The sequence below is a fragment of the Amblyomma maculatum genome, chromosome 4, assembly GCF_055883805.1.
Source record: "Amblyomma maculatum isolate TAMU_Amacu chromosome 4, ASM5588380v1, whole genome shotgun sequence".
In the NCBI taxonomy this organism is placed as follows: domain Eukaryota; kingdom Metazoa; phylum Arthropoda; class Arachnida; order Ixodida; family Ixodidae; genus Amblyomma; species Amblyomma maculatum.
Window position 1 is genome coordinate 158,445,738 of NC_139347.1, and position 25,143 is coordinate 158,470,880.

The following is a 25,143-nucleotide window of genomic DNA, read 5'->3' on the forward strand; positions in this document are numbered from 1 at the left end:
ACGCGCTCAAGAAACTTAGAAGAACGAGAGAAACTTCTCGAAAAGGAGGGCGTACATTGGACCAAGTTTGTTGTGGCTCAACTTGGTTAAGCCCAGGGAATTGTGAAAGCAATGCCACCTGGCTACGCTTGGCTCAACTAGGCGCAGCTTGAATATTTAGCTGAACTGGTTGGTCTATGTATAAGCAGGACCGATTGCTTTCTCAATTCCCTGGGCTTAACTAAGTTGACCTACAGCAAATTTTTGCTAGAACCTTTAGTGGTATTATACTTTGCCCCACCGTATTTTTCACTGTTAACAGAAAAGAAATTAAGTGGCTATAGCGTTCGGCTGGGGATCCGAGTGGTGAAGGCTCGATTCCCTGTGGAGATGAGATTTACTATCATCGTCACGGTAGGCAAGGAGATTTATAACTTCCGTTTAATATTGAGTTCTATATTCCCGTGCTTCTACTGAATGACGGCACCATCTGTTTCATTAAAATCACTTCACCTACGTTTATTTTTTTTTGTTTGTTTCTTTGATTCTTTCGTGCAGCGAATATGTTCAAGAACGGACATCTTGCATTCTGCAAATTTACTTGCACTCCTCTGCACTTCGTATTGCTGTTATGATTTTTTTTTCTTTTTCCTTGCGTCTCTTTTTTTGCACATCATTCATAAACAAGTTGGCTAGTCTGGGTAAGCATTTTCTATATGTTTATTTTTTTTTGTTTAATGCGCGCCGCTCGGTAGAGTTTTGCTTGCAGGGCGTTTATTTATTGAATTTAGTAGCGCGAACATGGTCAGTTTCTTTCCACATATCATGTGCGTGCTGCTCCTGCGTCCGATGTGCTGTTGTTGGTTATAATGTGCAGGTGCATGGCCCTGCCTCGCGGAGGCGCACAGCCTTGCGTTTCACCTCCATCGAAAAGCGGCCGCCGAGGCCCGGCAAGTGGAAGGACATGACCACACATGGTACACACGCAAAGAGAATAAAGTGGAATAGGTGACCAGACATGGTGCACAGTGCAAATTTAAGAGATCCGGACTGTCAAACTAGTTGTATGTACGCAAAATACATGAAAACATGATGCTTTTCTCAGTGAGTGTGTGGATTCTCGGTTACTGCACATGTTACCCTACAGTTCGGTGTGGACGCTCACTTACAGAAAATCATCAAATTTGATGTAGTTTGCGTATATACAGCTAGTTTGCCGGATCTCTATCTGATCGTTCCTTGGCTTTCGAGGAAGGCCTGGCCTGTATCTAGCCCGCCCTTATTTTCCTTTAAAACATACTGCTAAACATTCCATGAAACGCTTGCTAACTTCGGCTACAGCGTTTTCAAGTCAGTTTAGGATATTTGTGAAGGTTCTTTCTTCTCGTGTGCAGCTTGTGGCATTAGCCTCTTCGCCGCGTAACGTTCCTATGGGGCCACGTGGGCGCTGCCTCCCGCAACTACCCCAATAGCCGAATTGCTCTCTTGCTTTCTCCGACCACAAAGCTTCCTTCATGACAGTCAAGAACAGTTAGTGGAGTGTTTCTCGAAGAGATATGTGTGAAAAATTAATTGTTGTCTGTAATTGTGCACACGTGTCTTGCTCGAAAGTTTTACCTCAATCTATCGGAAAAAGGTGAAACAGCTGATGAGCTGCGCTCAAATTTCGCTTTCGGAAGTAACGTAATCGTCGGCAAATTTTTTAAAATTTTCGTCTGCTGACCTCACTTAGCGGTGTAATCATTTTAGGAGAAAAAATAATGAAGCGTAAAGTAGAGACAACCGCGCCAATAAGGGAAACCAACATCCGAATACCGTGTCTGGTGTTCTCGATCGTTGACGTCTGTCCAACCTTCTACTTTCCTGGGTATTAACGTTGGGTAATTACCGAACTTTGAGTATGTTCACCAGCGCCGTCAGGAAACCAACGGTTCCGGACTGTTCCATGACCACCTCAACCATGCAGTCATCTCAGAGGAGCTACTCGAGTTGGCAGCTACTGCCTATGGGGGGGCGTTCGCTTGGTGAGTAATTTTATTTATTTCTTTTTCTCTCGGCTTGAAGCGCCTCCACGACGTTTTCTGTCGACCACATTGAGTAACGCCAATGTCCCCTCCCCCGCAGCGCTTCCTCCTCAAGTAGTTTTCCGGCTTCCGCTTGTCACCGGAAGCGCTGCCCTTATGCAATTTGGGGATGAGTCTATGGTTGCACAACTGCACTAGCTAGCTGCACCTAACAACTCGCCTATAATTCACCAGAGGCTGCTTGCGTAGTAGCGGGACGGCACAAGGTCTGCTGGAATGTCAAGGTAGGTTGCACCGAGGCGGCTGATGTACCGAGGCGAGGCGGAAGCATTGATACCAGCAGATACAAAATGAATGACGACTACCGGCGGAAGGCGGAAATCAGGACCGGAAAAGCCGCATACGGATACGGAAAGAAGGCAACGGTGTTCTTCAAGGATCGACATTACACACACACACACACACACACACACACACACACACACACACACACACACACACACACACACACACACACACACACACACACACACACACACGCACACACACACACACACACGCACACACGCACGCACGCACGCACGCACGCACGCACGCACGCACACGCACGCACGCACACACACACACACACACACACACACACACACACACACACACACACACACACACACACACACACACACACACACACACACACACACACACACACACACACACACACACACACACACACACACACACACACACACACACACACACACACACACACACACACACACACACACACACACACAAAGTGATAACGAACATTAGAGCGGCTTTTTACTGTTTCCTCATTTATTTATTTACGTTGTTGTCTTCCTTGTACTGCCTTCCGCGTCTTCTAGTGTGCGAGAGCAACGAAAGAGCGCCGAAAAAAAAGTTTCTGGGTGCTTTCATGAGGCGAGTCATTAGATATCGGCCAGATGTAGATCACGCGCGGTAGTTGCTTAGAGTGATGAGTAGTGCGGCAAACAGTGCGCGCAAATATGAACGAACCCGACAGCGCGTTGGGAGTAAGAAAGCAAAAAGAAATAAAACGGGAAACGTTGTGAGAGCGAAAGGTGGAGAGAGGAAGGCAAATCTCGTCCTCACTTTTGGCACCGTGACAAGGTATCCGGTGAGCATTGTGTGCGGAGCGCCAAGGCGGGAGAGGATGGCCGCGGACGAAATATCACGGTGGGAGGTGCGCGAGAACGATACATTGTTGCCGTGCGCGGGGGAATGGATCTGCCTCGCTTGCAGAGAGAAAGAAGAAGCCCTTCAGCGCTCGCGCGGCCGGCAACCAGCGCTTCAACTCTGGGGTAATTTTCTTGAACGTGTGCTTTTTTTTTTCTCTCTTTCTCTTCATTTATTGCGAGCTCCCTGTTATCACCATCCGTAAACTACAACACGGTGGTGAGGTTTTATAGGCCCAAAACTCTGTGCAGCATATGCCTTCGAAACCTGTGCGACTTTTCGGGTACGTTTTCCGTCTCTTTTACTATCATTGCGCTAATGTGCACGAAGAATCCCAAGATGCGTGAGGCAGTGCTACGTCAGAAATCGTGAGATGGATATATAAATGATTGCATCCGCATCACTGCCAACGTTCGCTCATAGTGAGCTTCAGAGGTCGCCGTAGCTAAGGTCGATCTCGAACGCTGCTCCAACTCGCTTGTAATCTAAAGGAAATGGTTTATTTCGGAGGGATATGATCGAGACCTGCTGCGCACTTCGGGCCTGCCCTCCCTCTCACTCCGCTCATCCTCCTCCCGCTCTTGGCCTTGGGCCGTAATGCGATTTTGCGGTACCTCATTTTGTTCACGGGGCCTCCTTGATGGCGCCTTGACTGTTCGTTTTAACTGAAGCCCAGGGTCGTAACCCCCTACATGTTTTGCGTTCGACAACACTACGTATATATATATATATATATATATATATATATATATATATATATATATATATATATATATATATATATATATATATATATATATATATATATATATATATATATATATATTCTCATGGCGCTAGCGTGTCCTCCCTAAAAACAGCTTCTGGCTCATCATCTCTATCACTCCGTCGTAGCAATTCCATCCTTTCTTTATTCCATACAATATTTAACAGCCCCATGCGCACAGCCCCTTTTTCCTCCAGCACGCATATCGCCCCGTATGCCAGTCATCGCATGCACGTCGCCCGTCCACTGTCATGCACCGTTACATTTTCGGATTCCCTTATTCCATGCGCAGCTGTACACTTGAACGGTCTTCCAAGTGGCATTGCTATTATCACCTGCTTATAAACGTTTGTTAAAAGTGTAAAAAAATATGTGCTGTTACAGTTATATATATATATATATATATATATATATATATATATATATATATATATATATATATATATATATATATATATATATATATATATATATATATATATATATATATATATATATATATATATATATATATATCTATATATATAATGGTTCGCGCCACGTTTTTGTTCCTTTCACTTTGTATTTAACAATTTTTCTCCCTAAATTTATCGCAGTACTAAGTCAGCTGAATAGCAAAACTAAACAGGGAAACAAGAAGGTTTCCTTGGCCTCGCGGACTGTTGGATCCTTTCAATCGTATATATAAATAATGCTATTCAGAAGAAGGGAGAATTTCGTTCAGCAGAAACAGCGGTAGCATTTCTTCTTTTTTTTTTTTTTTGCCTCTTGTGGACGTGTTTGTGTCTTAGATCGTGTGTAACCTCGGTGGCAGAAGGTGGCCGGATTCCATTTAAACATTGTGAAAATTATTTCTAAGTTTGTGGAAAAGGGCCCAAAAAGCCATCCACGCATCCTGTAACGGCTGTGTGAAGATTGTGGCGTCAATCAGTGAAGGCACGTACTTTGAAGACTAGTGGCTTTTCCTGTTGTTTGCGTGGTTCCCGAGGAGAGAACTCCAAACAAAGGCGAGGAGGTCTGGGTGGGGGGGATTGCGGTTCTTTTTTTTTTTCTTTTTCTGTGATTTGTTAAGAAACCATTTCACTGCCCTTCCTTGTTTGGTCATTCTGCTCGTCGCCTTTGCTAAATGCAGCACCTCCATAGCGCGCAGTTTGCAAAGAGACTTTTTTAACGTGTTCTATAGCCGTAAGCAGTCTACATTTAGCCTTCACTCAAAACGGGACAGGATTTTTTTTTTTTTTTCTTGTCCCTGCTTCGTGCAGTGGTCGCCATCATCGCCGCCTCATTGCCCGGCGCCCCATCAACGTCTCCGGCAAAGCAGAGCGGGGACAACCAGACCGTTCACTTGCTCGCGGCAGCTCACGCTTAGTGAAGGCACTGAAGCACGAGCGCAGCCGCACGAAACAGCAACTAGCACCCAGCCGCCGCCGCAACGCGCTCACAAATATACAATGTTGTACCGACTGCAGTTGGTTCGGAACCACTGGAACGCCGCGCTGGGTCTCGCGCTGGACGCCTCTCACTCGCCGCTCTCGTTGAGCTTGTAGGGCTCCGGGGAGAACTTGGAGAGAGAGCGAGAGAGAGTAAATGGCTTCTGAACACTGGAACGCCATTCAGTTGTGCTTCGTGAGAGGCCGCCTTCCGCCGAATGCAGCGTCATCGTCTTTCTCCCCCTTCGCGCACAGGGAAGAAGCCATTAGCGTTTCGCTCGCGCCGCCCACCCGCACAGTAGAGAGCGCTACGCGTCGAAAGTTGCGAGAAGTTGGGCGCAGCGTCCGCGGGTATATGTGCGGTGCGGTTTCAAGGGACTGGGCTGCCCTGAATATCACCGGGTGGGAGGCGCGCCCTTGAGATATAGTTACGAACGTGCTCTGCACAAGTGTGGCACACGGTCTGTCGATGCAATTATCGTAATTGGGGCATTGAACAGATGGGGAAACGGCAAAAGGCGTGCCCACTGGCGTCATTCCGTTGGCAAGATGTGCGTGTGCCCGCATCGTATCTGTAAGTGCGTCTGAAGTCCTTGCATGGCGCATCTCAGCATTCTATAGCTGACGACTAGACACGGCGTGGCATATAACGGCGGTGTATGTGTCCATCTTTTGAAAGCTGTATGCGCGTGTAATTCTGGACGTACCGAGGAGACGATATGCTAAGCCCGTTATACTTTGTGGCACGGGCAGAGGCTTTTTATTTTTCTTTCCTTTTGCATGCCTCAGCATAACATGTATCGATATGCTATAGGTACCACGTTTTATTGACAAAGAAGGTTTTACATACTGCTTCCACCGCCACTGGACATTTTCAAACTCAAGCTGCGTTTACGTAACGAGTTCATTACGGATCCCTGAGGCTATATGGGAGACTTCAAACGGTCATCACGGAAAACTTTAGGTCCTCACTTAGCGAACTTGTCGAGTGACGGGAATAATGCTTATATGTTCAGTTTAAAGATGTAATTTTCCTAGCAATATCTGTCCCGTTCGCTAGCGAAAAAAAAATATATATAAGCATAACCGTAAAAGGCTGCAGAATAATTTTTATAACACTGAATATTTTACGGATCCGCTTTAGAGGGCCTAGGGGGCCTAGATAGTACCGCGTCCAACTACGAAGCGCTGGGATGCTTGCGGCGCGATGCACAGTCGCGCATTTGTAGCGTTGATCCCTTTTCCTTTTTTTTTTTTTTTTTTCTCAACCACTTTCGTCTACTCTCTCGCCGCACGCGCGTCCGTCGTCCGTTGTACGCCTGCCGACTTCGCCTCCAGTTCGCTCTACGAGGCACGGTCCCCGCCTCCGTTGCCCACAGACACACACCGTGCACACACACTACAACATTATACCTATATATTAAATGTCTCTCCCCTCTTTCTCTCCCCCTCTCTTTCTTTCTCTCTTCATCATCGGATGGATTAGCGCTCCCCTAGCTGTATACAATTCCCTTTGATGTAAGGCACGCTCCCTCAATGTGAGCGGTGCTTGCTCGATTCTAGCATGGCAATGAATTCAGCTCTTTGAAATGTGCTCCTGAAAAGGAGGCCTAATGGCCTAGTCGGCTTCGCATCCGCAGCTCTGTCGTTACGTGCAGCCTCGAGTCGACGTACGGGCTCATTTCATCAGGCCGTCGCTAACTCAGTGAAATTGAAGGGAACACAGGACGCATGGCGCATGCGTGTCACTGCGGTTCCAACAGCGACTGCTCTTCAGGCTCTGCTTGTCTCGAGGAGCGTCTGAACGATATGGCTCACGCATATGTCGCGTACGGTCCACTTTTATCACTTCGTTTTGTGTTAGGGTTGGTCCCTGTGCCATGTTCGTTTTTGATCGCACGCTCCTCGTTCGTCATCTTGGAGAAAAGTGCTAGCTTTTCCGTGCTCTATGTAAATACGGAGTGAGGCTGAGCGGTATTTGCCTTCGATCAACCGTTTCCTCCAACTTTCCAGGGGTACAAGCGCTCTTTCCATTAAAGAATATAAATATTTGTAAAACGGCCGGTAACGAAGGGACAAGAAAGAATGTCCACGTCAACAGAGAGTGGCTCTGCTGTTGGCAGCCGCAGAGAGGCATGCTGAGAAAACCTATTAGGCCTTGCCCACAGCTCTTCCACTCGAGACGCGTTAGTGCGTGCGAGCGTCCGCCACCCAACGATGCTTCCTTCTCTGCGCTTCGCCCCCAAACATCCCCGGGCGTCTAAGGCGCGCTGCTGCTCGGGAATTCGCGACGTCGAGCCCCGAGGCGAGGATCGCTCGAAAACATGCTCGTCGTCATGTCGAATTCGTCGTCCTTTTGCATCCAAGTGAGCCACGCAGCCCATATCGACGTACTCAAACTCAGTGGTCAGCAGGCCGCGATAATGTGATTCCGTTCAAAAGCTTATCTGCTGGCTTCCTTTCATTTTCTTTATTATTGCTTTACCAAACCGCAAAATGTCAGGAGATTTTGATTTTGCTTCTGTTTAAAAATAGCCCGCTCTAGGGGCGAATTCCTAGATCAGAGGGAGATTGTTCTCACTCCTCGCCTTCTTCCTAGTACTGTGCCACTGGGTGGACGGGTGGGGGACATAGATGAGAGAGCTAGGCAGAAAATCTTAATAGAGAGAAAGAGCTTGAGAGAGCCTGCGTGGATCGCTTTTTGAAAAAACAATCCTTGCTCTAGTCCACTTTCTTCTCTCTCTCTCTCTCTCTCTCTCTCTCTTTATATATATAGATATAAACTATTGGCAGGCTATGATTGTGACGTTAGTGACCCAAGATGTGCAATGAAACGGAGATGTTCGGGGTGTAGAGGATGATATAATGTGACAAAACTATGAAGAGAAGAAAGAATCGCTATAAAACATAGCTCCCCGTTTGCATAGTCAAGGAAGGCGCATGCATTTAAACGCTTTTTTCATCACTGTGGAAAGCAAATGCATTGGATAAAAATATGCTAGCAAGGCGGCGCGCTCGATGGTAGCGTTAAATGGAGGGTTATAACATGGCACGGCGTCTTGCAGTGCTCACACGTCTGATTGGTCTCGACACAGCCTGCATCAATACGCGCCGCTGGCTAGGGTGCCTCGATTCGCGCTCCCTCGACCGTCAACTCGCAAGGGTGTGCATCTGGTGGTCAGCGTGTGGCGCCCTCTGGCACCCTCAAAGCTATCTGCACATGCGTAGTCACGGTCGGCTCGATCGGCGGTCGTGGCGCAGTATAGCCCGCGAAAACGGATAGCTATCTCATTGCGCTATGCTAAAATGTTAAATTGTGTTCCTCAGGTGACCGGTCACATTTGATCTGTTTACCTGATATTAGTCCCAAACGGCCGGCCGATAGCTAGTACTTCAAATTTTAGTGAGTTACGCACTCGATTTTGTGAACGTGAATAAATTTTTGCTCGAAAGTATGCATTACGCACCTCAATACGCATGTCACTGTCCGGCAGTTTTCATGATTAATAAAGGAGGACATTTCACACACGGTGGTGGATGTCGCTTCGGCCTGTTTATTTGCAGTACATGTGTCTGTGAAGCTTGGTGTAAATGCCTGACCTTTCACTTCGTCTTTTCTGTTGCTTTGTGAAGGCTGCCCAGGTGACTTTGGTTCAGAAAGCTTTGTTCATATTCTTCAGTAATCAGGTCTTGGTTGTCGGTTTAGCTATGAACAATTACTCATTAATGTTGTGCTCTTGGTGATAAGAGTATAAAATTATTGACTGCACAAATTAATATGCAAATAGTGCGCTTAAAGACGCGATTGAAAATGGCGATGGCGGTGAGTTGGTACCTGCTAGTCCCTGGCGCTTGGCCTCTGCCTCGTGACGGACAAGTAGTGGACCTCAATAGAAAGGGCGCCGCAGAACAGACCTCATTGTAAAGAGAAGACGTATCGTAATCTACGGAGTCGGGCGTAAACGTGCCAAGCCAGCATCGATCGTTTCACGCTGTTCGAGCGTTTTGGCATGGCGTTTTGGCACGCTGCCGCCAAGCTTATCCGGAATAAATGGCGACTTCTGCTAAGGGCCCCCGAAAGGTCTGGTTGCATCGGTGCTTCTGGTATCGAGTTCTTTTTCGTGGCTTTTTGCGGAAGCCGTCAACAACGTTGCGGCATGCCCACCGCTCTTGAAAGTTCCAGGTGCCCTTGCACAAAGTTATCCGCGTTCCTTGAGACTAAAACTCCAATGGCGCGGCTGCTTACCAATGAATGCGTATTACCCATGGAGGAAGGAACGAACTTAGGGTACGGACACACTGGCCGGAGAACGCGCGCGGTGTGCCGCCAGCGGCAGGACGCCCGCGCGGCAGAGAGGCCACATCGGTTTCGCGCGGCGGTCGCCGCGGAGGCCGTGTGTCAGCGCTGATCTCTCCTTGTGTCGGATTGCGCGAGCAAAGCCGCTACTCTTTTTCGTCCAGCAGACCGCATTCCAGTTTCTCGCTGTCCCTCGTCATGTACCGCGATGATCGTGCTTGCTCCGCAGCACACCGCTCGAGCACTCTAAACAAGGTTACTGTCCTGTTCACATCTTCCCCGAGGTGAATGTTCAGCGGGCGCTCATGTATGAAAACAAGTCGCCTGCGAGATCAAATTATTTGCCGATGATCGCTCATCGGTTGATTTTCGCGTAAAAGGGGCAGTCTCAAGAAACTGTTCCATTATATTCTCTCACTGAGGCTCAGCTTTCAACGCGGAGGCACAAAATGAGAATGCTCGCTTCGTCGTCGATGGCACCGAGCGCTTGATCGTGGTTTCGCTGCCTCAGCCGCGGGAAGTTAACTTCGGTAGTAGCCACGAGATGGCGACACTGGCCAGCACGTCGCTGAGCCGAACGTCTCTCATTGGCTCATCCGATTCGCGGCACGCGGCAAGCCGCTGAAAATGGCTCCTCGACCCATTCGTCGCGCGGCAGATCTACCCGCCGCCGCGGCAGGTTTTGCGGCAAGCTGCTTGCCGCAAAACCGCCGCGGTAGGGACACACTAGCGGGAAGACGCGCGCGGCATGCCGCCGGCGGCAAGCAGCTTGCCGCAAAACCTGCCGCGGCGGCGGGTAGATCTGCCGCGCGACGAATGGGTCGAGGAGCCATTTTCAGCGGCTTGCCGCGTGCCGCGAATCGGATGAGCCAATGAGAGACGTTCGGCTCAGCGACGTGCTGGCCAGTGTCGCCATCTAGTGGCTACTACCGAAGTTAACTTCCCGCGGCTGAGGCAGCGAAACTGCGAAACCACGATCAAGCGCTCGGTGCCATCGACGACGAAGCGAGCATTCTCATTTTGTGCCTCCGCGTTGAAAGCTGAGCCTCAGTGAGAGAATATAATGGAACAGTTTCTTGAGACTGCCCCTTTTACGCGAAAATCAACCGATAAGCGATCATCGGCAAATAATTTGATCTCGCAGGCGACTTGTTTTCATACATGAGCGCCCGCTGAACATTCACGTCGGGGAAGATGTGAACAGGACAGTAACCTTGTTTAGAGTGCTCGAGCGGTGTGCTGCGGAGCAAGCACGATCATCGCGGTAGATGACGAGGGACAGCGAGAAACTGGAATGCGGTCTGCTGGACGAAAAAGAGTAGCGGCTTTGCTCGCGCAATCCGAGCAGGAGACACATGTGCGAAAGCTTGACCGGCGTGCCGCAGCGAACGCCGCATGCGAACTGCCGCCGCAGTGCCAGCCGGGACACATGGAGCACCGCGCGTCCGGCGAGCGAGCTCCCTCAAGCTCCGCCCACAGCCGGTGCCACTGCGCAGCGGAGACGGAAGGCTGTTTGGCTTGACAAACTTCACATGAATTCACGCTCGTACAAGAAATGACAAAACAGCGATGTTATCAGAAGGATTCTCTGCTGTACTCGTGCAACAACAGCAAGCCTGCACACGTACGAAGCTTTCGGCAACGATACCACCCACGGACGCGCTGGGCGACGAACCTCACCGATTCGTGCTTGCCCTAGTCGTCGCTAGGCCTAGCCGGTGTCGTACCGAAGAGGCAGCGGACCGCGCTTCGGAACGGGCCAACGCTGTAATAAAGGTTCGAATTTCATCACCAGGGTACTGAGAAGGCCATCTTATAATAGAATGAACATAAGCTCGATTTGAGCGGCGCATTCGGCAGCGGAGCGAGCAGACGTTTGGCGATCGACCGGGCAGCAGCAGTGGTTGGGCGAACAAACTCGCTTGTGTCGCAGCACTCGTAGCAGCTCTTCAGTATTGGCTGGCGATCTTCACAATTTACTTGTAGTTGACAGACCTGTATTTAGTGACTTTTTATGCACAAGAAGAAACAATACTGAAGGGTTTTTCAGATGCCGGCGCGTCCGCGTCGTCTGCTCGGTAGTACCTCGACGGTGGAGCCGAGAAGCGCTCCACCGCACAGCCCTGCTACGTCACCGTGACGTCGCCGCTGTTCGCGCTCGCATTGGCTGCAGCCACCCGCCGGAGCGTCGCTTCGCCAGGCTTCGCATGCGGACTGCCGGAGACATCTGCCCGGTTGGACGCGGGCGGCGAGCGCCGGTTTGCCGGATCGGACTCGTCCGGACGCGGCGCGCCGGAGCAGATCGCACTCGATTTTCGGACATGTGTCCCCGCCGGCATGGCCGCGCGGCCGCGCCGCGACCGGACGCTGCATAACGCTGCATTGTCTCTCCTCCTCCTTTACCCTCCGCATTTTCTTTTTCCGCGACGCTCACGTACCTAGGGCCCTTAGCAACGCTGTTGCTAGTGGCCCGAGTTTTCATAGCAACATCGATGCCGTTGCTAATGGCCCGACTTGGCTAACCCTAAATTTTGACGTCACTTCCGCCACACTTTCTCCAATGCGTTGAGAATGGCAAAAGCCTCTCCCAAGTTGTTTCCTTCCTCCATGGCCGAAGACCTTCAGTCTTCTGCAGGCTCATAAAACTCGCCTCCAGCGCTGACAGCCAACACAAGCTGGCAGGGACGCTCTATGCGCGCCACCGTCACCGGCTTGGGGGCTTTACGAGCCATTGTTAGCCTTGTACACAGGCGCGTCCAGTTTGATGGGCGCATTGTCGTTTACGCGTACAAGCCGCGGGCGCACTCTTTATGACGGCATTACCTTGGCCGCGTGACACTAGCCTGTGGTATAGGCATTCAACTGCTGTTACAAAAAAGCCGGAAGTAGAACTAATAGTAGAACGTGCAAGGAGCTAAAGAAATTATGGCGTGGTGGGAATGCCTTGTTGCCTTCGAGGGCACGCTCACTAACATCGTAGTCGGTGGCTTTCTCATGACGAGGTCGCATGCTTCGCGCAGCATGAGCGCACATATTGAGCGGATTAATTTATTTCTGCCGACGACAGTCACCCCCTCGAAACAGGCGCAGTGTCCGAGGGGCTCGTGGGCTGCATATTTAGCCGAATCTAGGCCGACCTCGATTCTAAGCCAACATTCGAAAGCTGATGGTCAAAAAGAAAAACGTTGCTTCGAATGTACGCCACCCGAAAAATGAGAAAATTGAGAGCGACAACAGCTACAAAACGCAACAACAAAAAACATTTATGTGTGAAGGTCGTCGCCAGCTTCCAAGCGCCGTTCACATACAATCCGCAGGCTGCCACGTCACGTGACAAGTACCCGTGAAATTCCTTGCTGCGTGAAGTCACAATCATCATTTCAAGTATTCCCGTCGGCTGCGGCTAGCAGCAGTCGTGGACACAGCGCTGTCTTCCGGTGGAGTACTGTGGGGCGCCACCTGCGAGTAATTTTTCTAGTTTCAATGACTTGCTGTCGATTATAGCGAACTATACAGACAAAAACTCTAATCTAAGCTGACTAAAGAGTTTCATATCTCGTGCTCTCACTATCATCTTAGATTCAAATAAATACGGCAACCCACGAGCTCTCATAGCCTTGATCTCGAGATATGTACCCTTCAGCTAAACTTGAGTTGATCAGACGTGCTTGGCCGCCTTTGTGTTTTAAGTTAGCCTCTGCAAACTCGCGGTTGACTATTAATGGGAGGACGTTACGCGAAGTCCTGCAGCGTTGGAATGGTTTATCATATAAAGCGCGCCCGCTGCCGGTATAGAAAGTTGCCATTTCAATTTGCAGAACTGCGAAAGGCAGCGGAGATGTAGATGCAGATTGCGGTGACACCATTGCAATGACCTCTCTCGGGATAACACGCCGCTGCAGCTTGTGAAGTAAGTCGCTCGTTGTGTGGTCGGTGCGAGTTTAGAGGAAACAGAATCCGGGAACGATCGAGCTGTTGTCAGAAGGGCTAAGAGGCGACCTTCTCAGAGAATCATGTGCCCGGTCTGTCGAGCCCTACACAGATCTAGCCGCACCCGGAAAATAGGATGATATCTAGACCGCCTTATGCATACTGGCATCTCCTTTGCCTGGGAACGGATGTCAATAAATGAGCAAGTGCTGAGTAATTAGTAATTTAGCAATAAATAATAATTGAAGAATAATTAGAAATAAACTGAGTAATTATTAATTACTTATTTGCCTACTTAATGCCTAGTAAATTAACTAATTAATGATTAATTATTGCTAATCAGTGCCATTTGTGTAGCAGAATGCGGCACTCAGGCTTTCGCTTTTCACTACTTTAGTCGCTAAAGTCCCTCGAAATTTTTTAACGGGCTCCAAGACGTTTTCCTCGAAGAAACTTATCCTGCGTTCCAGACACAAAACGAGATGCAGAGATTGATCCGAACGCTGGGGTAGCTTTAAGTGGCACTGCGACAGTTTATTGCCAATGCCGCTCGATGCCAGTGATAATCAGACTACCTCATCGGCATCTGCACTCTTATTTGTGACTCGAAAGATGGGTGAAGCTTTGCATATGCGACGTCGTATATCACGTGCAGTTTGAGTCGATCGTTAATAATGCTATCTTCACATTACTCCATAAGTGTCGATAATAGAGTCGGTGTTCTTGTTATTGCTTGCTCTGTGTGTCACCACCGTTCACAAAGTTGGTTTTTATCTTTTCAGGTAAACCCTGCTGAACGTTCGAGCTTTTTCACGGAAACTTTTGAGCCCTCCGGTTTTCTAGCGATATCTTGGTCTACTGCCGTTTTACCTGTCACGACGGTTTTCTGGTGAGTCAGATCTGAACGAATAGTCGCGCACTTTCCAGCGATACGTATATGCCTTGCGTAAGCGTGCGGCTTAGATGCTGCGTCCTGCTGTCGTTGATAATGAGATGCACGTGACTCATCCGGGGCATTGGCCATAATTACAAAAGCAAGGCAGTGCAGGGCGTCTTCGTGGCTCAGTATATTTGCTTTAGTTCGAAAGCACTATTTCACATGCTTGAACCCGATGAAGAAGGTTTTTGCTCTGGTTTACAGATCTTGCGCAAAAAAAAAAAAAAAAGAAAGAAAAGAAAGGGAGAAGTCGAATAAAGGAACCGTTAAGCGCGTATACGGAGCTTTGTAGCGAGCACCACAGCAAATTGCACACACGTTGTTGTCACAAACAACTTCTCTCTCTCTCTCTCTCTCTCTCTCTCTCTCTCTCTCTCTCTGTCTGTCTATATATATGTATATGTATATATATATATACACACACACACTAGGTGTCCCAGCTAATTTGAACCAAGGGTTAAAAATAATATATTTAAGGTATGCCAGCGAAAGCAGTTGCATACAACTTCCGCACCACAGACAATTTTTGTTTTGAAATTGCTTAATTGACTAATTATGTTAATTTTTTTTTCATTTAATAAATATTGACTTTAGACGAAAAAATGGGAATTGGAAACTTGTAGAGCACCCCCATTCCATTAATTGTGATAAAGGAAGTCTCACGTGTATCTTGTCCCAGGCTCAAACGAAAGTCCGCGAAATACAAATAATAGCACATGACTAGCGCATTTGAGCGCCACGATTGTGGTGCTCTCAGTCGTGGTTTGAGCGAACAAAATCAGCTGTGCGAGTGCATATACATGACGGCCTCTAATTGCTTAACAGAGGCTCTACTTTTCTCCCTGTGCTTATACGTCGCGAGACAGCGTTTCGAACGCTAAGCGGATTGAGACTGGTTCACTTTCAGGGTTGCGTTATCTTTCATCCCATTTTAGAAATAATCAGCACGCACAGACAAGGACTAAGATCAGTGGACACACGAAAGCTTTCATCTCATTTGCTAAATACCTTTCGTATTCCTCTGCCTTAGAGGTGCAACCTGCAACGCAGTGCGTCAGTGAATCGAAGCAGGGCGCTTCTCCTCCACAGGGTGTAAATAGCTCCAGCGCAGCACAACGTTGCAGCGCTTGCCTTACTGACGTCCACTCGCGCGCATGGACCCGCGCATAGGGGCTTCGCCGACGAACCACATTTGCTGCGCGCATTGTTTATTCGAGCGGATGACTGATGAGCAGCTGGTGCTACACTGGCACGCCTGCGACAGGCCCGAAGGACAATGGAGCGCTGCCAGAAACGTACCAGCAAACACTCCTTACGGGACTGCATGCAGAGTGCCTCGGCAATTCACGCTGTTCATCAGCGTCATATCTGCTCGCTCGACCTCGCAGCCCTTGAAAGGGCTACCACGGATGGTTCTGGCGCGCTGCAAATGTGGTGAATTTAATTTAGTTGCCACCTTTTGCAGTGGGCTGGTAGCTAAATGGAGGGAGAGCGAGAGAGAGGATAGCTTCGGAGGCTACGCTGAGAGAGGAGGCATGAGCAACATCATGGTGCCACCCCGGCAGCACGCAAGGCTGTATACAGCTTAGTTGTAGTTATAAATAGCTTTCGCCTATTCATGCGCGAATGGGGTAAGACTCGCTGTATTATATACAGATTTTGTTTTTATTTTACAGCTTCTACACCGTATGCACAGTATTAGGTGACAGGGGAGCTTTTCTGAGTAGTAGGCTACGCTGTATTAATTCGTTATTTTCCGTCAAGTATTATGTACATAGTCTTAGAATGAATGAATGCACGTCGCTTTCTTTTACATAATTTGTTTTCACAATATAACTGGCCATGATTAATATTGTGAGAGAGCACTGCAGCAGTCCATGCATTGTTGCCAATACAACCAATCCGTGCTTAAAGCGGACACATAAAAATAATGTAAAGGTGGTTCACGCCTTTATTGTAGGGGTGTTTCCAAACAATACACCCCTAGCAAAGAGGTGTTTAGGAACACCTTTATTTGTTAGGTGTTGTAACACCCTTAAAGGGGGTTAGCCTTGGGACAAGGTATTTACACCCTTAAACGTGTAAACATTTTTAAGGCGTACGTTGTCTATACAAGGTTGTACTGAAGTCATCTGAAGTGCAGTAATGCAGAAGCATTTCTCTTGTTAGTGCTGATTATGTTGCTGTGTGTTCGTTTCTTTATGCATTTGTAAATTCTAATTGGCGCGTTCGTTCTCAATTCGGTTCTCTATACCGTGCACATACAAAGATGCAGGACCCATTGTTATAGTGTTGATTGTGTACATAACAAAGTTCTCTTTCTGAAATTTCTTGAACGATTCATCTTAGGTTGCTAAAAATCCAAGTTTTCAGCTTCTTCTGTGTACTCGGAAGACTTATCACGACATGCCTGTGAGGCCATATGTTAATTCTTGGCAGCAAATTACTGGATGTTATCGAATAATTGAGTAAAGCAGTAATTACCTAATTTATGTAAATGCCAAAATTACCCATTTCAAAGTATTTGACTGATTGAAGTAAGAGTCATCTGTAAAATTAACTAAATATCAGGTTACGCTGAATAATTCACTCAGCGAATAACGTTATAATTCGCATAATATATGCAATGACCCATCAGATTCGAAGTAATTCACTAATTTAAATAGTTGAACCATTCATTTAACCAAACAGTTAATCAGATCGGCGATTTCATCAATTGTGTCTGCAAATTACATAATTGTGTAAGCAATTCTTATATTAATTACGCATGCAAGGCATTGTCGACCATTCGTGCGGTGTGGACACACTGTTAGCCAGGATCCGCCCGTGCACATTGCCGACACTCTCTGGTGACGCAACTCGAGACGAGAAATGCTTTCGCATTGAAAACCCTTTATTTTCAAATTCCATTTGGACATCTTGAATTGTTAATCGTTGGAAGTTGTTTTGGAAACGGCGTGAAACCTCTAATCAGTTGCGACACAGCCGACTATTCTGATAATCTGGCATCCTGCTGTATACTGACATCAGTGCTCACAAGGCACTTTAGATGGACCACGCGGCGGCAAAGCGCCTATTCCGACCATTTGCCTTCGGAACACATCAAATACTTGCAGCAGCCAATAAAACCAAACAGGGGTTGAGGAGGAGCCTCAGTCTGAAAGCCAATCTGTCCACAATAAAACATTTCTGCAACGCAATCGTCAAGCATTGGCGGGGTTATTTATGCACAATTCTGCTTCCGCAGAAGAAAAGAAAGGGGAAAGGGCAGTTGTTGAAGGAATGTTTACGTTCATTCTTTACCTTACTCGCCTCCTTCCCATTTCCTGTTTTTCTTCATCGCAAGCAAAAGCGTGCATGGACCAATACATAAAATCCCCGCCAGCACATGATGACCGCGCCACACGCCCAGAAAAAAGTCCTCTTGTCGAGGCGTCAGCTTGTAGACTGAGGCTCTCCCTTAAACCTTGTTCGGTTTAGTCTTTTATATTGTGTAGCCATCATATTCACATCTTTCTACCCAGGATCCCCATTTATTAATAATACATGATGACCGCGCCGCATGCCAGAAGAAAAGTCTCCTTGTGGAGAAGTCGGCTTGTATAAGTGAGGCTTTCCCTAAAACCTTATTCGATTTTAGTCTGATGTTGTGTAGTCATCATCTTCACCTCTTTCTACCCAGGATCCACATTTATTAATAATACATGATGACCGCGCCGCATGCCAGAAGAAAAGTCTTCTTGTGGAGATGTCAGCTTGTGCACTGAGGCTCTCCCTAAAACCTTGTACCATTTTAGTCTTTGATATTGTGTAGCAATCATATTCACCTGTTTCTACCCAGGATCCACATTTGCAGTACACGATTTTGAAGTGAAATGAAGTAAGTATACGTCAAGAGGCAGGCAGGGTTGCTGTGTTTGGTACCACCATGAATTGAGAAAAAAAGAAATCGCTCCGGCCCGCAAAGCGTGCCGTAGCGGTCTGCAATGAAATGGGTTTTGCTACCTTTTCTACTCCTCACCATTTCCACCGCTACGAGCCGGTAATCATTATCGTCATCATCAGCCTGACTGGCCGAAGGCCTCTCCCATATTCTTCCAATTAACCCGCTCCTGAGCTAGCTGCACCCACTTGACCCCTGCGAACTTCTTAACCTCATCCGCCCACCTAACTTTCTGCTGCCCCCTGCCACACATTCCTTCCCTTGCAATCCAGTTTGTTACCCTAAGCGACCATCGGTTATCCTCTCTTCGCACTACATGTCCAGCCCATGTCCATTTCTTCTTCTTAATTTCTACTAGAATGTCGGTAACTTGAGTTATTTCTCTGGCCCACTCTGCACGCTTTCTATCTCTTAATGTTACCCCTACCATTTTTCGTTCCATAGCCCTCTGGGTTGTCCTCAACTTAAGTAGAACTCTCTTGCTTAGCCTCCACGTTTCAGCCCCATAGGGGAGTACAGGTAAGATGCAACTGTTATATACTTTCCTCTTTAGCGATACCGGTAAGCTGCTAGTCATAATCTGCGAGTGCTTGCCAAATGCGCTCCATCCCAATCTTATTCTTCTTGTTATTTCCTTTTCATGGTCCGGATCTGCGGTTACTACCTGTCCTAAGTAGACATATTCGCCTACTACTTCGAGTGCTTCGCTACCTAACGTAACTGCTGTTCCCTCCCTAGGCTATTGAACATTAATCTTCTGCATATGTATACTATGTATAAGGGCTAGTTATATTCCGAGCATTTTTCTATCACCTGGTTGATGATATGGATTTGATCGATAGTAGCGTACCGTTTCCGATAACCTGCTTGATATTTTGCTTGGTTGCAGTCTAAGGTTGTTCTGATTCTTTTAGCGATTACCTTAGTAAATACCTTATACGTAAGAGACAGTAAGCTGATTGGTCTGTAATTTTTGAAGTCTTAATATGGTCCCCTTTCTTATGAATTAAGACAGGGATTAAGACGGTTGTGGTAGCTTAATGCCGCAGCGCTGGGGCAGCCAGCAGGTTTTAAGGCCTCTGCGTAGTCCGTTGGCGTCACTTGTATGCAACATTGTGCTGTCAGTGCTGCAGAGGACTGGCCTTTCAGGGCTGAATACGAAAGCTCACTTGCGTGTTTCCGTGTTGAGATTTTCCATCAGGAGACGCAGAGTCATCCGACGCATGCAGTTGGTAAAGTAGCCGTAAATGCTTATCCTTCGAGCTGCGCTGATCGTCGCTGCACACCGAATCAACGCGGGGCCGCCTCAGAAACTCCGCCTGTACGAAGATTGCGGTGCGAATTAACCCGTTGCCTCTGTCGATGTACGATGAGGGTCATGACGCTGCAGGAAGCTCTTCACTGCATTATCGCGAGGTGCGCCTCCGACGTGGAGCGGGAAACCGCTGGGTTGAGTGCTTTCGTTTGTCACTCAGGGCACGTCATGCATGATTGGCAGGCGCCGCGTATTGTTCTGCTCGTCGGTGAGTTGAACGCCTTGCGAGAGTCAGCGTGCATGGCAGGCCGTTGTTGGTCATTTGACTTCCAGTACATTTTACTGCAGTGTAAGCAGAGCTTTGTGCCTTGCGCTGGAGCCACGGGCAGGGTTAATCACACTTAGCTGGAACACAGCTCCGCGTGGCTGCGCATATTCGGAGCACCGTTTCGTCTCCATGCCGGTGCTCAATTCGTGCACATTTACGGACGGCATATAACACCATCTCGAGATCCTTCTCCTTGTGTGTCACTCTGCACTGATGCGTGACCGAGTTTCAATGGCTCTTTGCAGGTGCGTGACCACGCGGAAGCGTGTTCCTGCTAAATGCAATTAATCCTGTAGCAAGCGGTGAAGGCCAGTGATCAGCGCAAGCACCCAGTACGTAGTGATGCACGTGCAGGCACGATACTCTGCGATTTAGTTTCTCTTTGGGAGATTTACAAATTTCGATTTCACACACTCTGAGCATTTCGTTTCCTTTCATCCATTGCGTTGAATTTTTGTCCGAGTTAATTGTGGCTATTTTTGTCCTTAATTTTGTGTCTGCTCTGTCACACTTATGTGGTGCCTTTAGTTGCTATAAAATTATTCACATGCGGAACTCAGAGTTTACCACACGCATGACAAGACGCTTACTTCTCAGCGGCAAACGTCAGCTGCATGATGAGTTTTTTTTTCTTTTTTTTTTAGCAGGTCGCGTTTGACTATAGCAATCTCCGTGCCATTAGCAATGTTCCGAGCTGCCTACTTTAGCTGCTGTTCGCCGCCCGGTCGCGATGATCTTCAAAAATAGCCCTGAATTGACAATAGCGCCCTGTTCTAAAGAAGCAATTGATGACATTGGAGTTGGGATCGAGTTTTTCATCTTGAATCGTGTCGCCGCACTCTGGACCTTCCTTCCGCGCCTCTCAAAAACCACTAAAAGTATAGAGTGGTTTACGTCGGGCCGCACCTTAACTTAATAAGTATTCTAGTCAAAATGGTTATATACTAGAAAAAAAAAAAACGAATTTTCTTCAACGCCTGCAATATTTTCTTCGATGCCGCAAAACTAAAATTTTGTTAGCACAGTTTAGTTGGCACGCTCATTTCATGTTGATTGGCTGAAGTTGTGTGTGGTGATAAATATAAAACTTAAACATTCGTAAATCGCATTTATTACATTACCTAAACGGCACAAGGACCGCATACGAAACTGTGTGATTGCTCCACATCGAATTAATCTCCAGCTTTAATTACGCTCCCACGCACACACTCAAGAGTATCGCGATTCGTTATTGTAAAAATAATTTAGAGAGGGCTAAAATCACCGGCTCTAATGTAAATGCGTTTTGGAACATGTAGGAAATACTTTATGGCAAATAGCTGCCGTATGCCGTAAGTAAGCTCCTATTTTCCATTTGCCATTTCGGATTCATTTTGTCCTCTGGCATATTAACCGTAACTTTTGTTTGTTTAAGAAGCTCTGGCTTTCAAGAGATCGTGGAAAACAACCTTACCACTAACCCGTTAGCGACCGTCTCTGCTTTGACTGCATGGCGCAGCGAGTGGCGGTGACGTCCACTGACGTCCAGGGCCTGATACCTTGGGATTTTCGTGACTTGCCGGTGACCGCTCTCTTTGTATGCTGCTTACGTCCGACCAAACGAAATTGAAGATGCACGCTTAGGGAACACGGGCGTAGATATCTGCGATAGAGCCATAGGATTTCGCTCAGTTGGCTCCTCGGGGAATAGTTACTCTCTAATGAGCATATTGCAACTTTCATGCCTTGATAAGCCTTAAATACTTGCACCCGCTCTTCCAAGGCTTATCTTGCTCGTCTTACTCGTTAGCCCTTTCCGAGAGCTTCAGTGGACTTTCTCGAATCAGCAGGAAAAAAAAAAAGAACAAGAAACGTCCAGCCTTTGCTGCAGGTACAGCTTCTCCTCATCTGGAGTTGAGCTTGTCCTATAAAAAACTGCTATTCCCGCTAGGCCTTTGTGAGTCATTCTCCTCGAGCTCGTTTGAGGATGCGGGAACCTAGAACCCTAATATTCCCCTGTCAAATCCAGCTCATTAGGAAAAGCTTCCAGTCATGGGAAATGCTGGGGATTCTGCAGATTGGGTCGTTTAAAGGGACATAACACTCCCCTCTAAACGTCTTTTTTTTTTTTTATTTGTCGACGCAATGCAAAGCTTCCTGTCAGCAGTTTTCTAAGAAACGCTCGAGAAAACGTTTTTCAGTGAATATTTCGATCAGTGCATGCGCCCATTTTTATGTAGCCCGATGCTTGAAACTATAGGGTATCTATATACCTACATAATCTGTACCGATATACATCTGTACTTATGTAACACTGTATGAAAACCATCAGTAGCGACCGCGATGGCGATTTCGCGTTGGCGAAAGTGCTGTACCGAAAATTACTATAATTTCATCCGCCGGACAGTAATTGTACATTTCTTTTAGTACACAGTGGTGCTAAATAGTTTCTACATCCAAGGATGTTGCGGCACAGAAACGTACGAATCATCGACAGAAGTATTATAGTGGACCTTGGTTATCCGTTCATCCGAAAAATTCAGAACACTGTGGCGCCATTTAGTGACAGACGTTAAAAACCCATCCTAGGTGACGTGAAAGGAGGCTGAGTGTTGCTGACAGGCGCAGCGGAGAGAGTGCAAAATATAATAAAACAACGCGAGCACTTTTCAAAGAATAGAGAACACGGTGTCAGTGAGATTTTCTCAAGATGTGATCACTTGGGTTAATACAGGGATAATTACAGCGTTTCGCCGCAAGGGGCGACATTAGTCACAAGATGAAATTATAAACCCTCGTTTCGTGGATATTGTATAGCGCCCGATCTTTACCACACGAGGCAAAATGTTTTCATTTCCACCATAATCCTATTGAATATTTTGGTCAGCGTCCCATTCCTATAAGGGGATGGGCTGGCTCAGTTTTCGACCATCGCGCCTTCAGTTTGCCACAAACTGGCGGTAACCGCGACATCTCTTTGTGACGTCAGCTGTTGGGTGGTGCATAGGTGAGACCCTCATCATGTTCACAGGATGCCTGGTGGGCTTCCTTACGGAAATATCCACCGTCACTCTGCTTTTGGCGAAATTTCCCTTTTTTTCTTTTTTATTCCACTCTTTTATTCCTCCTCTAGGGGGGAGTAAGTAAGATGTCAAATGGGTTCATTTTTTGAGCAAACAGGGAAATAGCATTGTTAAGCGATGATTTGAAACAAGTGTGTAATGCGTGCAACATTTCATATGGTGTGTGAATGGACATTTTAAACGCGGTACGGCTAAAAAATGCTGCGAATACCGAACCGCCTTCCTTTTATCCTATACCTAGAATATTTAATATTGTACGATAATTGCGTAGGCTGGCGCCGCGCAACACTTCTCACTGACCGGCATCATTTCTCATTAAACGCATTGAAGCACCATTCACATATCTAAGCACGGCATGGGAACATCTTGCGTACCGGGCACTACTAATTTACAAAACGAAAATGCCGAGGATGAAGAGTCTGAGAGCATTCGGTGATCTTAAAAGAGCTGGTGAAAAAAAAAAAGTGTTAGCTCACCGTGAGGACATTTAACGGCATGGTGTTGTCTTTATTTTCGTTCTTTGTGTTAGCGCGGTGAAACCACTAGGAATATAGGCGCACCCTGAAAGCTCGGCTTACATCACACTAAACGTTTTTACACCTTTTTGGGAGCGAAAAGGGTGCTCGAGTGTCTCCAGGCTAAGACCCTACGTGAAAAACCGTAAGGCATGGGTAAGGCCCGATGGTTAACAACCGGGGGTTTCCTGTTGGCTACCCTGCGTTGTGTAAAATTCAAGAGGAGTATATAAAAAAAAAATGGAAAGAAAGAAATGCGGCCTGAAAGCCAAAAACCGCCGTGGCAGTCACGGTCCTGGGCACCGTGAGGGCTACCGCGCGCAGCGGCCTGAGAAGAGCACAACATCTGTTTTTCGACGCCGAACAAATAGCATTTGCCCTACGATGTTTCACGGTGTACAGTGCTGCTCTATTTATAGGCTGTTAGCTCAGGGACAGCGTTACACCTTTAAGGGTGTCAAGAGGTTTAATATGTGCATGTTAATGAGCAGCTCCTATGGTCTCGAAAGTCTGTAAATAGTTTAGTGGCTTTACAGCTCCATTACGGCAATGATGCTCGTCCCGCCAATCTCGGTGCAATTTACGGCACTCTGGAGACAGGAGCGCCTGCGCCGACATGCCGAGCCGCGTTTATTTCACCTGGGCGGCTTTGTTTCGCAGCGGGACACTATGGAGCACGGAAAACTTGTCTGTGAACTAGCTTTTTTTTTTTTTTTTTATCTATCTGTCGTTCTGCTTTCTCTCCGTGCGCGGTGCCAGATGGCACCGTGCCCTCAAGTCGTATAGGGGCGCCATTCTGAGCGACCGTAAAAATGTTTGGCTCACTTCTAGCGGGAACAATTCTCGGCACTCGAGTAAATGGGCCTGCGCTGCCCGGATGGCCTGCAGATCTCACCTGCGGCGCATTTACGAAAAACCGGGGAGGGGGGGGGGGGGGGGGGGGGAGGGGGGGGGGGGCACGATGCGGAGTGGAAAAAGACATAGCGCGCGCGAGGAGTGAGAAAAGAAGTACTGCATTTCTGTCTGACGCCTTTATTGTACCGTCTGTAAACGACGCATGTGTGCATTGTAATGTGCGGTTTAATGTGCACCATTTGCATAGTATAGTATCGTATAGCCTCAGTAACGGACTCTGTACTAATTTTGACCAGTAGCGGGTATTTAGCATGCGCGGACATCTCATATATCAAGCGTCATATTTGCATTGTGTCTCCAAAAAAGTACGATTGTCGCGGCCGTATTAAAGTTAAAAAGGTTGTTCCAAATGGGAACGAACTGTTGAAGGGCGCGGGTATTATTCGGCCGTACCGCGCAATCAGCGAACAAGTAATACATCGTTGCGACGACAAAACAAAAGTGGACGCATGGACGACAGAAACAGGGCGCACACCTTCCGTAGGCTCCCGTGAGGACTACATGCTGCCCACTGCATTTTCTCACGCCTCATGCGCTCCGCGTT

General features: G+C 47.6%; 1 protein-coding gene across 17 annotated transcripts in view; it reads left to right on the plus strand.

The window, feature by feature from the left end:
- Positions 1-25,143, plus strand: part of LOC146193354 (uncharacterized) — a 644,795-nt gene that overhangs the window by 191,470 nt on the left and 428,182 nt on the right. The window contains exon 1 of one of the 17 annotated variants that reach the window (XM_084602709.1): positions 14,519-14,533. The exons of the other annotated variants lie outside the window; for them this stretch is intronic. The gene's annotated coding sequence lies outside the window, so the exon portion shown is untranslated. Of the gene's footprint in view, positions 1-14,518; positions 14,534-25,143 lie in introns of those variants that run through there. 17 annotated transcript variants of the gene reach the window in all.